This window comes from Megascapheus bottae, chromosome 13 (genome assembly GCF_031878675.1).
Source record: "Megascapheus bottae isolate mThoBot1 chromosome 13, mThoBot2.hap1, whole genome shotgun sequence".
NCBI classification, from domain to species: domain Eukaryota; kingdom Metazoa; phylum Chordata; class Mammalia; order Rodentia; family Geomyidae; genus Megascapheus; species Megascapheus bottae.
Genome location: NC_143521.1, coordinates 4,582,558 through 4,600,648, shown reverse-complemented (window position 1 = coordinate 4,600,648; position 18,091 = coordinate 4,582,558). Strand labels below are relative to the sequence as shown.

The 18,091-nt window shown below is 35.3% G+C and overlaps 1 long non-coding RNA gene across 1 annotated transcript in view; it reads right to left on the bottom strand.

Annotated features, from left to right (window-relative positions):
• Positions 1-18,091, bottom strand: part of LOC150055442 (uncharacterized) — a 50,247-nt gene that overhangs the window by 14,246 nt on the left and 17,910 nt on the right. The window contains exons 2-4 of the long non-coding RNA XR_016537428.1: positions 17,457-17,681; positions 15,774-15,819; positions 15,012-15,122 (exon numbers count right to left, since the gene is read on the bottom strand). This is a non-coding gene — a long non-coding RNA (uncharacterized LOC150055442). The remainder of the gene's footprint in view (positions 1-15,011; positions 15,123-15,773; positions 15,820-17,456; positions 17,682-18,091) is intronic.

The following is an 18,091-nucleotide window of genomic DNA, read 5'->3' as shown; positions in this document are numbered from 1 at the left end:
TTTACACAGAAGCAATGATATTTTACAAACCATACATCTCTTATCTATTCCTTTATATTGTCAACACACACATACATATGCACATGTACATATAACCTATTTTTAATATTTATTAAAGTGAAATACCTTAAAACAGTATTATAATTACATAATTTTTGTCTATGGTAAAAATATGACAAATAGATATATTTTTAAAGTTTCTTTCCCTTGGCATTCTTTACAGATAAACAATTCCACCCTATTTCAATTCTATTTTACTTTACTTGGTTGTTACAAACTAAAGAATAATTGTTTTTGGAGGATTCCCCTCTTGCTACAGCCACTACTATTATAACCCTTGTCCAGAAACACCAGGAGAATCACCAGAAGACCCAAGATGGAGGAACTACTTGACTTCTGAGTGACAAACCCTTTACCTAAAGGAAAATATTTAAGAAGAACTTTTGTGTCAACTCCTTGGCTAGACATCATGAAGTATATGGATGGCACAATTTCTTCTCAAAAGGTTTGAAGAAAAAAATATTGGGTAACTATTAACAACAATAAAATCCATTGAATCACTCATTTGTTCTCCAAACTGGGCTTTAAATGAAAAGTACAGTGGGACATGGTAACTCACGCCTTTAATCCTAGCTACTCAGGAGGCTAAAATCTGAGGACTGTGGTTCATAGCCAGCCCAGATATTAAAGGCCGTGAGACTCATCTCCAATTTACCACTAGAAAATGGGAAGTAGTGCTGTAGCTCCAGGTGTAGGACAGTCACCTTGAGCTGAAGAGCTCAGGAACAGTGCCCAGGCACAAAGTTCAAGCTCCATGACACAAAAAAGAAAAGAAAAAGGTAAAGAAAAAGGAAAAAGAGAAAAAGAAAAGTATATAACATTAGCCTAATTTTGTGTGTTGCAACTTTGGTTACCAGTGGACAGCCATCAGTCAAAATAATTTCATGTTTGACTTGTTACTGGACCCCCTTAGAACAGGCTGTAATGATTCCAGTTGTGTTGAGACAGACAGGGATGCAAGTAACAGCAGGGAAATTTGAATTGCTTTCCACACAATCTCCAGTGTTACAAACACTGAAGAATTGTCTGTGTGGCTGGTATGATTAAGAACAATAAATGATCAGGTAACTTTCCAGAGGAGCCTATGCAGTTTCCATTTTGGGGGTGTTGTTGTTTATCATTTTACAATTTTTTCAACAGCCTGTATAGCTAGATCAATTTTCTGTTTTATGACATTGGTATGAATCTAGTGAAATAAGTCTGACATGTGAAGCCCTTAACTAAAGTCTGACATCTTATACAGCCTACTCCAGCTTTATATTACAAGTAGTTTAGTACTAAAATCCCACATACTATATTGAAGTTATCAATAGACAATAGATCTCATGTTGATATTTTTGTATTAATATATAACTGCATCAAATCAACAAAATCTTAAATGGTGTGATATTTATTTCTTAACTTAAGTGGTACTTGATTGTTTGTGTTGATTTTTGTTGTTGTTGTTGTTGTCAGTTGTGGGGCTAGAACTCAGGGACCTGGGCACTGTCCCTGAGCTCTTCAGCTTAAGGCTACTGCCCCACCTCTGGTCCTGGGCATTGTCCTTAAGTTCTTCAGCTGAAGAGCTATCCCTTAAGCCACAGCCCCACTTCTGTTTTTCTAGTGGTTAATTGGAGATAAGAGTCTCACAGACTTTAATGCCCTGGCTGGCTTTGAACCACAATCGTCAAATCTAGGATTATAGGCATAAGCCACCATGCTGGGCTGTTTGTAATGATCTTAAGAGCAACATGTATTATGAACTACTAAGTAAGCAAACAAACCTTAAATTCTAATGAAATATTCAATATACTAAGTCAGTCATATTATGTTATGGCTCCTAATGGCTTCAATAATTCTTACTGATATGTTACCTCATAACAGCAAAGCTATAAAAATATCATCCCCTTATAAAAGTTATTTTCCAAGGGAATTAGCAATAAAAGCTACCATTTAACAAGCAGATGTTTAAAGCTCAGATATCTATTATGTTAACAAACCCAATGCCTTGGCTTGTTTGCACATGTAAAACATTTCGCACCTAGCTATGTTGTTCTCCACACCCTGTAATACACAGCCTTATAGAATTTTCCACATGGACAGAATTTAAGCAGCACAATGTTTTGGCATCTCAAATACTTGCGATTATGTTATTTATAATGTAATATCTTTGATGGACTCAAATGCCAGAAAATAGTGCATTGCTAATATGCAAAGTTTGGTTGATTTGAGGAATATTCTTAGCTCAGAAATATTCTGGGTATGGGCTTGGAGTTTGCCCTAGTGTTAAAGTGCTTGCCTAGCATGCACGAAGACCTGAGTTCAATTCCTCGGTACCACATACATAGAAAAAAGCCAGAAATGGTGCTGAGGGTCAAGTGGTAGAGCTCAAGCCTTGAGAAAGTCCAAGGATAGTGCTCAGCCCCTGAGCTCAAGCCCAGGACTGGCAAAAACAAAAGAAATATTCAACAGATATCCATTTTAGCTATATGCTTTCCACTTACACAATTATAAAAGGAAATTGTTAAAGAGAACAAGAATCTGAGAGAAGTTAAGATGGATTACTTTTTTATTAAAGAGCTATTGCAACAAAGAATAAAGCAGTGTACAGCTGAATTCTACCCTGAAAACAGCAGAGGCTAGGGACGATTTATAGTCAAAGGGCAGGTTGTAGTTAATGGAGGGAAATTAAAAAGAAAATCTTTTGGGGCCAGGAGTTTGGCCTCATGGTAGAGTGCTTGCCTAGCATCCATGAAGGCCTGGGTTAGATTCCTTGGCACCACACACAGAGAAAGAAAAAAAAAAGCTGGAAGTGATGCTGTGTCTGAAGTAGTAGAGCTCTAGCCTTGAGAAAAGTCCAAGGAGAGTGCTCAGGCCCTGAGTTCAAGCCCCATGACTGGCAAAATAAATAGAAAATCTTTTGCAAAAGGTAGATGGGGATGATAAGATAGCAAAAATGTATCAGGTATCCAGGGTGGACAATTGTTCCTAAAAGAACCTGGCAGAGATTTTCCTAAAATTATCATTGCAAACACAAATGTAGAAGGTGAATGTGAAGCCCAGTTGATAAGGTGTTGCAGAGGATACCACTCTTTTCTTTGTTAAGATCCAACATATAAAATAGATACAAATCGGCCAGGAGTTTGGCCTAGTGGTAGAGTGCTTGCCTAGCATGCATGAAGACCCAGGTTCAATTCCTTGGTACCACATACATAGAAAAAAGCCAGAAGTGGTGCTGAGGCTCAGGTGGTAGAGCTCTAGCCTTGAGAAAGTCCAGGGACAGTGCTTAGTCCCTGAGCTCAAGCCCAGGACTGGCAAAAAAAAAAATAGTTACAAATCTGTTTGAGACAAGTAATCGGGTGAAGTAGTTAATGACCCATTTCAGGTTTTTCTCTTAAGAGATATGAGATGCCTCTGTAGAAATCCCATAGGCCTGTCTGTACAAGTTGTTTTGATATTGATTGATAATGCCAATTTTGGAGTTACTCTATTTTAAAATAATCTTTTCAAGTTTTGCTACATTGACTTTAAAACATTCTGGCTCTAGAAACTATAGTTTTCTCAGTTACAATATGCAAATAGTGCAATTTGTTGCTAAGGGGTTTACCGTGTCAATAAATCCAATAACCCTGTGGGAAGATGGTGGCAGTTTAGGGTGTCTTTCTGAGCTCTTGCCAAGTATTGTAGCAGAAGTTTATAACTAAAGAACAACACCAAGTAAGCTGTAGTAACACAGAGATCTCAGGCAGAGAGGAAAAAGCCAGGCAGTTTTAAGCAGACAATTTTGAGCCCATACTGGTGCGGTGGAGGCTGCGGTGGTGGTGGTGGTGGTGGCAGCAGCAGTGGTTGAAGCACTGGTGGGGGTAGAGGTTGCCGCTACCCAGAGCAGCTGCTTCCAGACAAAGGCGCAGAGCCTTGCAGCCACCTACTTGCAGCACAGACCAGGTGACTACCAGTGGAAATCTTCAACCTCCTGGCTACGAAAAGAGGCAGATCGAAGAAGTGACTGACAACCAAGGGGAAGTGACACATAAAGCTCATGGCCCTATCAGTAAATTAACCTGGGTGGGCAGTCACAAATCTCCAGTAAGGCAGAGCTTTTCTTTCCCACTCAAGCAAATTGATTGGAAAAACCAGCTAAGCCAAAGGAAAACAAATCATCACAGGAGATAATAAACAGAGTGACAATACTGTACCCAGCTAAATTCTCATTTCCCCCTCATATCTAAGGGGAAAATAAAAATGTTCCATAGCAAAGAAAAATTGACACATGTATAGACAAATCCAGCATTATAAAACATTCTCAAAGATGTTCTACACATTGAAAATCATTAAAAAATGCTATTAACAGAGAAATGACACATAAAAAAGAATACCAGTGGGGCCGGGACTTTGGCCTAGTGGTTAAAGTGCTTGCCTAACATGCACGAAGACCCGGGTTCGATTCCTCGGTACCACATACATAGAAAAAAGCTGGAAGTGGTGCTGAGGCTCAAGTGGTAGATCTCTAGCCTTGAGAAAAATCCAAGGACAGTGCTCAGGCCCTGAGCTTAAGCCCAGGACTGCCAAAAAAACAAAACAAAAAAAAAGAATACCAGCTAATTACAGAAAGAATTGACAAGTCACAGGCCCTAATGAAATAGAAAAGAAATGCTAGGAACTAGTAAATATTTTTTAATCCTAACCTTCAATATCAATGGTCTTATCTTTCCAATTAAATGGCATAGACTGTCTAGTTGGATCAAAAATCAAGATCATTGTTCTGCTGCCTCAAGAGACACATCTTGCCCCCAAAAGACAAACATATTCTGAGGGTGAGAGGATGAAAAAAAATATATCAAGCCAATGGCCCCCATAAATAGGCTGGAGCTGCCATCCTCATATCAGACTTCAAACTAAATTTAGGGAACTCTCCTTCAGGATGCGTTGCTTCTCTGGGGAGCAACTCAGGAACGGGGAGGGACACACAGGGCCAGCCTGTAGTCCCCCACAGCCAAGTGAGATGGTAAGTATCGATGACTCAGACCTCCCCCAATTACCGGGGAAGAAAAAAACCATACTGAGTCAGGAGCTGTGTAAACCATGAAAGCGCATCAGATCTCTCTGCTGATCTCTGCTGTTTTGATCTGCTGTTCTCTTTTTATTGCATCAGACAATTAGTTATATACTGTTGGGGTAAGAGAAGGCGGGAACTGGGAAGCTAGCCAATAGGAAGAGGGCCACCGTGCTACCACTAAGGGTCTGGGGGGGACTTTCAGGTACTGGGCGGTACCAGTGCAGGAAAGTGCAGGAGACCTGCACTGCTGCGAGACCCGCGAAGCTGTGGGGGGCTGAGTTGAGTCATGTACACAGAGATGCCTTAAGAGGAGTGAATGCCTGGCCAAAGCCCTTTAATTGCAACTGAGCTGGAATCAGGCCTCAGAGATGGAGGTCAGGCCCCAACAAGGAGGCTAAAACCATCCTAAATATTTATACACCTAATGCCAGAGCACCCAACTTCATTAAACAAACTTTACTTACACTAAAACCACACATAGATTCAAACAAAGTGATTCTTGGTGATTTTAACACACCATTCTCACCTCTGGATAGATAAACTAGGCAAAAATTCAACAATGAAACATTAGGATTGAACAATTGCTTAGACCAACTAGACCTAAGAGACATCTGCAGATTATTCCATGCATGAACAACAGAATATGCATTTTTTAACAGCACATTTTCTAAAATAGACCACATTTTACAGCATAAAGTAAATCTGTGCAAATTCAAAAACACTGAAAGTATTCCCTGAAATCTTTGAGACCACAATGGCATAAAATTGGAACTGAACACCATTCTGCATCAATGAAAACCCTGTAATTCATTGAGATTGAATAGAATATTGTAGAATCACCAATGAATGGGTCATAGAGAGGATCAAAACAGAAATTCAACAGTTCATGAAATCTAACAAAAAGGAACACACAAAATACCAACACACAAAATACCAGCTCCTTTGGGACACAGTAAATGCAGTACTTAGAGGAAAATTTATAGCACTGAGTGCCTACATTAACAATTTGAAAATTTGCAAATCAACAATTTAATAGTGTACCTTAAACTCTTGTTAAAAGAGCAAAAAACCAACCCCAATCCCAGTAGAAGGAAGCAAATTATTAAAAATCAAAGCAGAATTAAATGAATTGGAGTCCCCAACTTCTTCACAAAATATTGGCCAATTGTCTTCAACAACTCATCAAAAAAATGCACACTATGATCAAACAGGGTTCATCACAGGGATGCAAAGCTGGTTCAATATGTGCAAGTTAATTAATATAATTCATCAAATAAACAGAACAAAGGACAAGAATCATGTGATTATTTCAAAAGAAGGAGAAAAAGCACTTGACAAGATCTAACACCCCTTTATGCTAAAAGCTGTGGGGACACTTGTCATCCACGGAACATTCCTCAGTATATAAAAGGCTGTGTAGTATAATACTTATACTTAATGGTGAACAGCTAAAGCTATTTCCTCTAAAATCAGGAATGAGACAAGGATGCCTATTCTCTCTATTCCTCTTTAATATAGTATTAGATTTCCTAGCCAGAGCAATAAGGCAAGAAGCAAGCATAAAGGGGATAGCCTATTTCCCTTTGTGTATTTAAAGAAAGCTATAAACTCCACTCCTAAGTTGCTTGAACTGATTTGAAACTTTGGCAACGTAGCAGGTTATAAAATTAACCGTTAAAATCATTGGCTTATATGCAATATGTATGCATATTTGGTTATTTGAAGTCGGATAGGGAAGGGAGGAAAACAAGATGAGGGGTGAGGATGGGGGGAGGGAAATGGGGACCAAGACATGAGAAAGGGTATCAATGTATGTGATGTAATGCACCTTATATCTGGTGAATGTAATGTAACCCTTCTATTAATTACAATAAAAATATATGAAAAAAAATCATTGGCTTTTCCTGTATGCCAACAATGATTAGCACCGTGCAGAAATCAAGAAAGCAACTCCTTTTGCAATAGCCTAGGAATTAACTTAACTAAGAATATAAAAGACCTTTATGATGAAAATTTAAAAACCAGAGAAAAGAAATTAAAGCAGAACTGAAGAACTTTGAAAAACCTCCGATGCTCCTGGATTGGAAGAATTAACATCATGAAAATTGCAATCCTGCCAAATGCTATCTACAAATTCAAAACAATACCTATGAATATAGCAATGTCATTGTTTAAGGAAATAGAGGAAGTAATCTAAAAATTTATATGGAATGATAAAAGAACCCATATAGATAAAATAATCCTTAGTGGAAAAATCACGCTGGAGGAAATGTCAATACCACTTGAAAAACAGAGCCACTTCAAGTTTTCTGGTGGTTAATTGGAGATAAGTGTCATGGGCTGGGAATTTGGCAGAGCGGTAGAGTGCTTGCCCTAGCATGCACAAAGACAAGGGTTTGATTCCTTGGTGGTACATACATAGAAAAAAAGCCAGAATTGGTGCTGTGGCTCCTGTGGTAGAACTCTAAACTGGAGGAAAGCCCAAGAACAGTGCTCAGGCCTTGAGTTCAAGCCCCAGGAAATGCAAAAAAAAGAGTCGCATGGATTTTCCTTCCTGTGCTTGCTTTGAACTGTGATCCTCAGATTTCAGCCTCCTAACTAGCTAGGATTTCAGGCATGATCCACTGGCACCCAGCATAAGAGTGAGATTTTTTTTTCTTTTTTTTTTTTTTGCCAGTTCTGGGTCTAGAACTCAGGGCCTGAACACTGTCCTTGGGCTTTCCTCAAGACTAGAACTCTACCACTTGAGCCACAGCACCACCTCTGGCTTTTTTTCTGTGTATGTGGTACGAAGGAATCAAAACCAAGTCTTCCTGCATGCTAGGCAAGCACTCTACCACTAGGCCAAACTCCCAGCCCAAAAGAGAGATTTTTAACCAGACCACTAAATGCTTTTAAACCTTGTCCTGGCTACCACGAGGACTTAGTCTTTGTTTCCTGAGACCAGACTGGGTCTACGAGCCATCATTAAAGTCTGTTGATCTGAGAAAGTACCATTACATAACATTCTTTTTCATCATGTTCTGTAATGAGGAGGCTGCCTGCACCAGAAAGCTACTCCTGCCTCACTATTCCAGCACATGATACCACTGGCTGAGTCCCTTCTGAATGCCAGACTTATCTTCATACTAGATTTAATTGAGAGGCAACAGTGCTAAGGAATGGACTTTTGTTTCTTATAGCTTGTGCAAGTCAAGCAGATATATTGGAGACACTAGAACTCATACAGTGTGAATTATCCATGAAAAATAGGAAGGAGGAAATAAGTTGAAGAAACAGCAAACAAACGTATTGACTTATAGAACACCAAGACTAAGCACTTGTTTTAAGGTGTTAAGTGTAACAGGAATTGGTGACTATAAGTATTAAATGAATAGAGATAGGTGACATAGAGATGTACAAATAAATAGAAAAACAATAGATGGATAATGTTATGTAATGTACCTATTAAAAATAGATCATGGATGACAGGATGTTTCTTTTTAAAAACAGATGGTATAAAAAAGAACTATGTGTTCAGTGTTTCTAAATAAAAAGATACTACTGGAAAAATTTCTCCCTCTGTTTTTACCCACTTATGTCACATAGTTTATTTTTGTCTTTTCTCATAGTGGTAGTGGGATTTGAACTCTGGAACATCCACTCACTAGGTTGGCCCTCTATCATTTTAGCCCCATTCATCACTTCCTTGCATTGATTATTTTCACATAAAGCCTTTTTCCCTAGTGCCAGTCTGAAACTAATTCTTCAGCCTATGGTCTCCAACTAGGTGGGTATGTCAGATTCAGAGACAATGCCACTGTCATCTTTTAAGTATTTTAATCATATTTTAAGTATTGTAATCATATTTTCTATTTCTGTCAGATACAATAGTAATTAAAGTGTAAATTAGAATTATGCTTGTAAGAAAAGGCCAAAATATACAACTTACTTATGTGATTTGCTTTTATTTTATATTTAAACTCATAGAATGATAAATTGACTTTTAGACAAAGGGAAGACTTTTAGAGAAATGTGTGTGTGTGTGTGTCCATTACCTATTTTGCTTGAGTGACATTCTGGATTCAATTCAATTTATAGCTCTATTTTTAAAATGAGGAGCAAGAGACAGAGAGAAGGAAAGGAAAAAAGGAGGAAGGGAGGAAGGAAGGAAGGAAGGAAGGAAGGAAGGAAGGAAGGAAGGAAGGAAGGAAGGAAGGTGAAAAGGAAGGAAGGAAGGAATGTAGGAAGGCAGACAGACAAGAAGGAAGGAAGGAAGGAAGGAAGGAAGGAAGGAAGGAAGGAAGGAAGGAAGGAAGGAAGGACAGACTCTGGAAATAAAGAATAATATGCAAATCAAAAAACAATATATCACTTCCAGTGAGTAAATAGCAGGTAATAAATCATTGCTCTCATTTTAAATTAGAAACCTATTAAAAAGAAATGCTTGAATTTATCACCAGTCTTGTGAAAACAGAGGCAGTATGACTGAGTTTCCAAGGAGGAGAAAGGGGATGATACTATGATATGTCTAGATATCACTGGCTCTTTTCTTTCTGAGAGAAGAAAACATGGGAGCTAGGTTCAAGTTATAGATCAGTGCTAGCATAGCAACTAGCATTCATGTGTTTTTGTAATTACCTCTGAATGTGAACTGAATTTACTGATCTGGTTTCTGGAATAAAGACATATAGCCAGAATTGATTGTGTTTCAATTCTTTCTTGCTTATCCTGTGAGAAAACAGTAGCTGTGCTCAAGACATGAGTCTTGAGCAGTCATCTTCTGCCAGCATCAGCAGCATAAACAGTATTACGGTTTTGATTGAGGACTCATGAAAGATTCCAAGGTAGAGGAAGCCTACTCAGTAATAAGCTTCAGATTCACACATTAGAAAGTAATAAGCTTTAAAAAAATACAATAATTTGATATGCAGTGACAGATAGCACTGCATAGTCTAGTCTGTCACAAGGAAATAAATGAATATAAATGAAGCAAATATTTCATCATTTAAAAAAATGAGGCAAAGCCATGGTTAAATCTGAGGTTTCAATATCATACTTCTTTAGCTATTTAGAAAATCAGTAACGATACTCAAGATCTGGTCTGAACAATGCTTTTACATGAGCTTGACCTAACTGATATTTTTATAATAATTCACATTAGAAAATAGGATGTGTAATGTCTAGAATATTTTATAAGATAAAATAGATCCTCAGGAATAAAACAAGTTTTAACGATTCAGGTTATTCAAGAAAACTTTTGCCTAAAATAAAATTTGGCTACATTTTAATAACAAATGAAAGCAAAAATATAGAACACAGAATTAGAAAAAATATACATTTCCAAATAACTTATCAGTAAGGAAAAGAACACGGAAGAAATAATGACAAAATATTTAGAACTAAGGAAAATTATACAGCAAATGATCATTTGTTTAATGGAGTGAACATAGTTGTGAGGAAAAAAAGAGAAAAAATAGGATAAAAATATGTTCATTAGAAGAGAAGTCTAGGATCAATTATCTAAATTTAGCTATAAGAGAAAAAAAACAAGTTAAAAACACAAAATTGATTGATAGAATGCACTTAAAATATTGCCTAAGACATCAATTAAAGTGTTCACTCCATTCTTGTACTCAGAATTTCTTCAAATTAAATTCTGTAACATCACTTTATCTATCCAAATTTCAATACTGATGTCTTTCAGAAGATGTTTAATGACAACGTAATTAACCTTGCTCAATAGGAACGTTAAAAATATTCTACCTATTTTAAAAGATAAAGTAGGAAGTGCTTTCTTATTGAATTTCAAAACAGAATGCAAATTCTAGCATCATTAGCATAACCAAGAGCAAAGCATATTATATCTGTTTTGTGAGACATGACTTAGGAGGTTAATAGAAATGTACAGGTTTAGTTTGATAGAAAAATAGCTGGAAATTATTAATACAGATTGGGAAAATATGTATATGTACATACACGTACATGCACAAACATATCAACAAACATACACATACACATACAGAGCCAGATACTAATCCTAGCAACTAAGGAGACTGAGATTTTAGGATCATGGTTCAAAGTGAGCCCAGGCAGGAAAGTCCTTGAGCCTCTCATGTCTAATTAACTACCATAAAAGCCAGAAGTGAAGCTGTGGCTCAAGTGGAAGAGTGCTAGACTTGAGCACAAAAGCCAAAGGATCTGTGCCAAAGTCCTGAGTCCAAACCCCTACTACTGGCTCAAAAAAGCAAAAGTTTAAAATAAAATAAGAAAATATGTAATTTTTATTTATTTTATTGAAGAATTTATTAACATAGATTTTCACATCATATTTCAAACGTCGTGTTTAACAAATAAGTATTCAAAAAGGGAATCTCCATATATAATCACTGGCACTTAGGTTTTAGAACATAATTAAAATTAAGCTGAGGGTTTGTATGTTATAGATACATATTAATCTTTGTAATAAAACATTATGTTTTAGAGTATATAGCCCATCATAGATTTTTATGTCTATGTAGTTACATTTATATCTCCAAGACCATGTCCATAACATTGGGTACCCAAATATTGAGTCATTGCTCTTTTACTGTTTGCATCTAATATCTACATATCAAGGAAACCATATGCCTTTTGTTCCTTTGGTCTTGACTTATCTCATTCAACATGATTCGCTCTAACTTCTTTTTTTTCATATATTTTTATTGTAATTATTAGAAGGGTTACATTATATCCACCAGATAGAGGGTGCATTACTTCACAAATATTGATACTCTTTCTCATGTCTTGGTCTCCGTTTCCCTCCCCCATCTCCCGCCCCTCATCTTGTTTTCCCTCCTTCCCTATCCTATTTCAAAAACCAAATTAGCATATATACAATATATAAATAATGTAACCACATGAGATAAGCCAGGGAGGATATGATTTGCTCTAATTTCATCCACTTCCCGGCAAATGCTATTATTTTATCTTGTCTGATAGCAATGTAAAATTCCAATGTGCATATACATATATGTATATATATATATATCACATTTTTTGTATCCATTCATCTGCAGTAGGACATCTGGGTTGTTTCCATGGCCTGGCTATTGTGAATACTGCAGAGTTGAACATAGCTGAGCAGGTGTTCTTATCATATCCTTGGTCATGATGTTCAGGATAGATGCCCAGGAGTGTTATGGTGGGATCAATGGGAAGGTCTGTTCAATTCATTAAGAATCCACCAAACTGCTTTCCAGAGTGGCTAAACTTGTTTACATTTCCACTAGCAGTGTAGTAGAGTTCCTTTTTCTCCACAACCCTGTTAGCACTTGTCATTGTCTGAGTTCAGAATCTTGGCCATTCTAATTGGGGTAAGATGGTATCTTAGAGTCGTTTTTATTTGCATTTCATTTATGACCATGGATGATGAGCATTTTGCTCATATGGGTTTTTTTGCCATTTTAAACTCTTCTTTTAATAAGTCTCTCTTCAGTTCCCTTGCCCATTTAATGATTGGTTTGCTGGGTTTGAGTTCCCTGTAGATACTGGATATTAAGCATTTGTCTGATGTATTATTGGTAAATATCTTTTCCCATTTGTTTGGCTGTCTTTCTACCTAAGTAGCTATGCTTTTATCTGTGCAGAAATTCTTTATTTTTAGGTAGTCCCATTTGTGGAGTCTCTCTCCAATCTGTTGTAACCCTGGGACTCTATTCAGGAAGTTTTGCCTGTGCTTCAGCTATCTCATTATATGAAATTCCTTCATTCAGTTTGCTTATCTCTTCTTGGTTCAATGTGGGTAGCCTATGTTTATTTAAGAAATAATCTATTTCTACTAAATTGTCCTGTTCCTTTGAATATAGGCCCTGGAAGTACTTATTCATGATGCACTGAATTTCTTGAATATCGGTCGTGATTATTCCCATACGATCTCTAATCTTGTTTATTTGAGTCTCACCTCTCCTTTTTTTTTGATTAATCTTTCCAGGGGTCTGTCAATTTCGTTGACTCTTTCCAAGAACCAACTTTTTGATTAATTTTATGTGTAGTAGATCTTACTTCAATCTCTGATATTTCCAATTTTATTTTTGTTATTCTGTCCTTCTAGTTGTTTTAGAATTAACTTTTTCTTGCTCCTCTCAGTTTTTCAATTTCTTCTTTAGGTTATTTACATGAGTTTCTTCCATCTTTTTAATGTGGGCTCCGAGTGTGATAAATTTGTCCCTTAAAACTGCATTTACTGTGTCCCATAAGTTCCTTTGTGATGTATTTTGATTATCATTATGTTCAAGAAAGTTTTGAATTTCTTCTTTGATTTGTTCTGTAGTCCAAGAGTTATTCGGAAGTGTGTTACTCAGCTTCCAAGTGTTTGAATTTTTTTACCCTTTGCTATATTGTTTAGAACTAGTCTGATTCCACTGTGATTAGACAGAATGCAGGGGATTATATCAGTCCTCTTATATCTGCTTAAGCTTTCTTTTTTTTTTTTTTTGCCAGTCCTGGGCTTTAGCTCAAGGCCTGAGCACTGTCCTTAGACTTTCTCAAGGTTAGAGCTCTACCACTTGAGCCTCAGCACCATTTGCGGCTTTTTCCTGTGTATGTGGTACCAAGGAATCAAACCCTGGTCTTTGTGCATGCGAGGCAAGCACTCTAGCACTAGGCCAAACTCTCTGCCTTCTGCTTAAGCTTTCTATGTGAACTATTATATGATCTATTTTGGAATATGTTCCATGTGCTGCTGAGAAAAATATATAAAGTTTTGCCATTGGGTGGATGACTGTGTGTATCTGTTAAGCACTGCTGGCCTATGGTATCATTTAAGTCAGAGGTGTCTTTGCTTATCTTTTGCTGAGTTGACCTGTTTCTTGGTGAGAGTGGTATATTGAAGTCTCCTACTATGACTGTGTTTGAGTTTATCTTCTTCTGTAAGTCTACAAGAGTTTTCTTGACATACTTAGGTTCTCTCATGTTGGGGGAATAAATGTCATAACTGTAATATTATGGTTATGAATTATACCCTTTTTAAATATGTAGTGGCCATCTTTATCTTTATGTACTGATTTTATTGAGAAGTTAATTTTGTCAGAGATTAAGATTGCTACTCCTGTTTTTTCGCACGGTGGCTCCTGGGATTCCCCTATTCTCTCGTTTGTGGGAGAGAGTTAGGCTAGGTTCCTATTGTTTCGGCACCATCTTGCTTCTGAAAATATATAATTTCTATGGATAAAATATTATAAGTAAACATTGAAAAGGCAACAAATAGATGTGTGTATGAAACTGCAACCCCTTTATTCTCACCTCTGCAATATCAATAAAACATACTTTAAAATTAATGAAAAATAATAAAGATTCAAGATTGATAGTCCCCAATGGATAACCTAATAGTCAATTACATACATGTTTATAGAGATAAATTAAGCTAGTTTTTTGTTAAGAAAATTTCTTAGTTTTCCCATAAATTACAGAATTGGAAATTTGTGTAGCACAACCATTGACAAATACAAGCCTTGTGATTTAAATAAACATTCTTCTCTTGTAATTTAAAAAATTTGCAAAGAGTAATATTGCAATTTGATTGTTATTACCTAGTTAATCTAAAAAAGATTTATAGCATACAAATCATTATTTAGCTCTTACCTAAAGAAACTTGCAAACATTTAGAAGATTCGAAAATGTGGAAGCATTCCAAATATTTATGAAATATATCAAATAAATAATGGATTAATTGTGTATGTCCTTTAATTATTTACAATAGATAATATGAGCAATCAATAGTCAAATCTATCAACATACTTGAAATGTCATTACATAAATATCAAGTGGGGAAATGTCACTGAAAACTAATTACATATATCAAATAACATGAGTAAGTCTTCATGAGAAGAAAATTTTAATGGAAAGCAAATTGAGATATCAATTTTTATTTGAGAATATTATTTGATATCCAAGTTACCTGTATGTATGTATGTAAGTGCCATCTTTATCTTTTTCATTAGTTGGAATCCCTATCACTGGGTATAAATGAATATTAACCCTCTTGGTTTAACTTCCAACTTTCCCATATCTAGGAAGAAAATTGAAGAAAAATTGGTAAGATCATGATGGTCAGCTAAATAAGTCAGAGCAAAGAATGAGCTTCCCTCATAAGTTACACTTTCTCCATTTACAAAATTATGCTGATTTGATTGAAAAAAAGGTAAAGTTATTAAGGATACTTTGAACTCTCTACAATGTTCAAATATATGATTTTTATATAAATAATTATTTTTTATGTTTTTCTTATTCTCAATAAATACTAATAATTTGAACACTAGTTTTCTCAAGTGGCATTTGTCCTGTTTCATTGTGTTGATAGTTAATTTAAAATGCATTACAAAAACCAAACAAAAAAACCCCTAAGACTATAAATGACCACTGCTAATTAAAATACAACTTCAAGAATTTTACTAGCAATTCTCACATACATATTTAATATTTAAGGCTTGTTCTTTTATTCTATTTTTTTGTAAAAGTGGAATTTGAACAGAGTCTTATATTTGCTACACAGCCATTTGAGGTATACCCATGGCCCTTTCATTTTGTTATTTTCAAATAAGGTCACTGCTTTTTATCCATACTGGCTTCAATATTTTTTATGCTATTTATACCACCCATGTACCTGGGATTACAGAAATAAAATACCACAACCAGTTTTGCTGGAGTGAGTTTTACTTACTCATTTGCCTGGGATGACATCAAAACTTGATCTCAATTTCTGCATCCTGAGTAGCTTCAATAATAGACATGAACTATTGAGCTAGGTTTCTCTTATTATTTTGAGCCTTACTTAGCTTTTCCAAATATTTCTTTTTAAATATAGAATGTTGTTTCATTTAGCTTTTCTTGAATACCATGAATGTAAAATTTAACTTATTCAGATTTTGCCCTATTAAGTAGATCAGCTGATACTATCTTTGAGACCACATTGTTTTCAGCTTTGTTCTTGATAGAAATAGTGCAGTTATCCATCATTTTGTTCATAGTTTCTTAAATTTTTTTATATCTTTTCAACATATTTTCTTTTTTCCTCCTAGAAATCTACAATTAAGCAATATGCAAATAACTTAATTCTCAGGTTTTATTTTCTAAACTATCCAAGCATGATGTGTTTTGTTTTTGATTTTCTGTTCAACAATAAATATCTTTCTCTCTGACCCTTAGCCCTGCATTCTTATAGCTCTGGATTTTTGTATGAAACCTCTCTTTTTCCATATCCAGCTATTGCTCTTCCTTTTTTTTCATACTTCTTAAGCCCATAGCTATCATTTTATTAAACAAAATCTTGCAAGCATTTCAATTACCTCTAGAATAAACTGTAGTCTCATGGGTATTTATGATTGAAGAATAGAATACTTTTTAAAGATATATTACTTCATATATTATATATTACATATTATCATATATTATTTCATATAGCCCAAAAGTAGCCAAGACCAATATCATTGCTAAAATATCCAGATTGCAGATTTGTTTACAACTTTCCTGAACTGTAAATTCTGTCTCTTCTATTCTTTATGTAGTCTTCACTTCCTTAGAAGCATAATCTTGATAGTCACATAGTCTATTAATTGGAGTGATAAAAGACCATTAATAAGACATTTTTAGTTACTTTTCCTTTATGAGAGTTCACTATCTGTAGCTGAAAACTAATGAATCCTGCCTATAACTCTAGCTACTCGGGAGGTTCACAATTCAAAGATATCCAAGCAAGAAAAGTCCATTAGATTGTTACTGCCAATTAACCACCCCAAAGAGAGGTAATGAATACATTTCTTTCTGAACAGTGACACCCTTCTCTCATTTTCTCCCAGTATTTCCCCCCTTCCCTCAAGTTATATAGTTCATTAATACCAGCTTTGAAGCTCATACAATAGACAACTGGGTGTTACAATATGTTCTTTGTTAGGAATTTATATTCCAGTGATTCAAAAAGCATTCTAAGCATACCAATTACTCAATGAAGTCCCAAATTTGAATCATATTTATTTATATCATAGTTGTAAAGATTTTATTCAAAATATAAATATTTAGTGAGCATGTATTTATTAAAATTTGTAAAATATCCTTGATTTTAATATTTATGACTGGCAAATATATTATATATTAAAGTATATAATATAAAATATTATTGTGCAGCAAGTAATAATAAATATATGGTAAATTTTATGATAAATTTAATTCATTTGGAAGATATATATTACAATCCAAATACCAATAGGCTCATCACTATCTTTTATGTCTAAAAGGTATTTAGTTATGAACTTATTTAGTTATAATTATATACAGTAATTAGGAACAAGTTTATTGTTTATAAAAGCCAACTAACCTATAAAAAATAATATGTATATACAGTACTTACATGACATAAATTCATTGATGAGGAAAGGTCAAAGCCATCTTTTAAAATTTATGTTATGCTTCATCATGAAACTCTAGTTTGTCCTTTTAGTGTTTGACTTGATTAGAATTGATAAAGATGCAGCCTTGTGTTATTCATTTATTATTTCTGCTTGCAGACTTCAGATTGGAAGTACTAAGCATGCTCACACTTGCCTTCTATACATTCCTGGATGTGGTTTTACTCCTAGAGAATACATAGAAAAATGAGAATAATCTTTGACTTTCAGTGTTTCTTACTTTTATTTCATTCAGTTTTTATTATCATAATATCAATTGATATAGAAATTTTACATGAACAGTTTATTGTTACATTGATGTTAATACACAGATAAAAGAAGATGCCTCTGATGTAAAACATAATGCATTTTCCATTTAGTTATACTTGCACTTCAATAAATTACTTCATCATTTTTTTCACATTCTTGTATTGTCCTGCTCTTGCTGGAATTCAGTATTGCAGCCTTGCAGTATTCAGCCTTGCAGCATTGACTGGAAATATGTTCATTTTTTTTTGCCAGTCCTGGGCTTGAGCTCAGGGCCTGAGCACTGTCATTGGACTTTGTCAAGGCTAGAGCTCTACCACTTGAGCCTCAG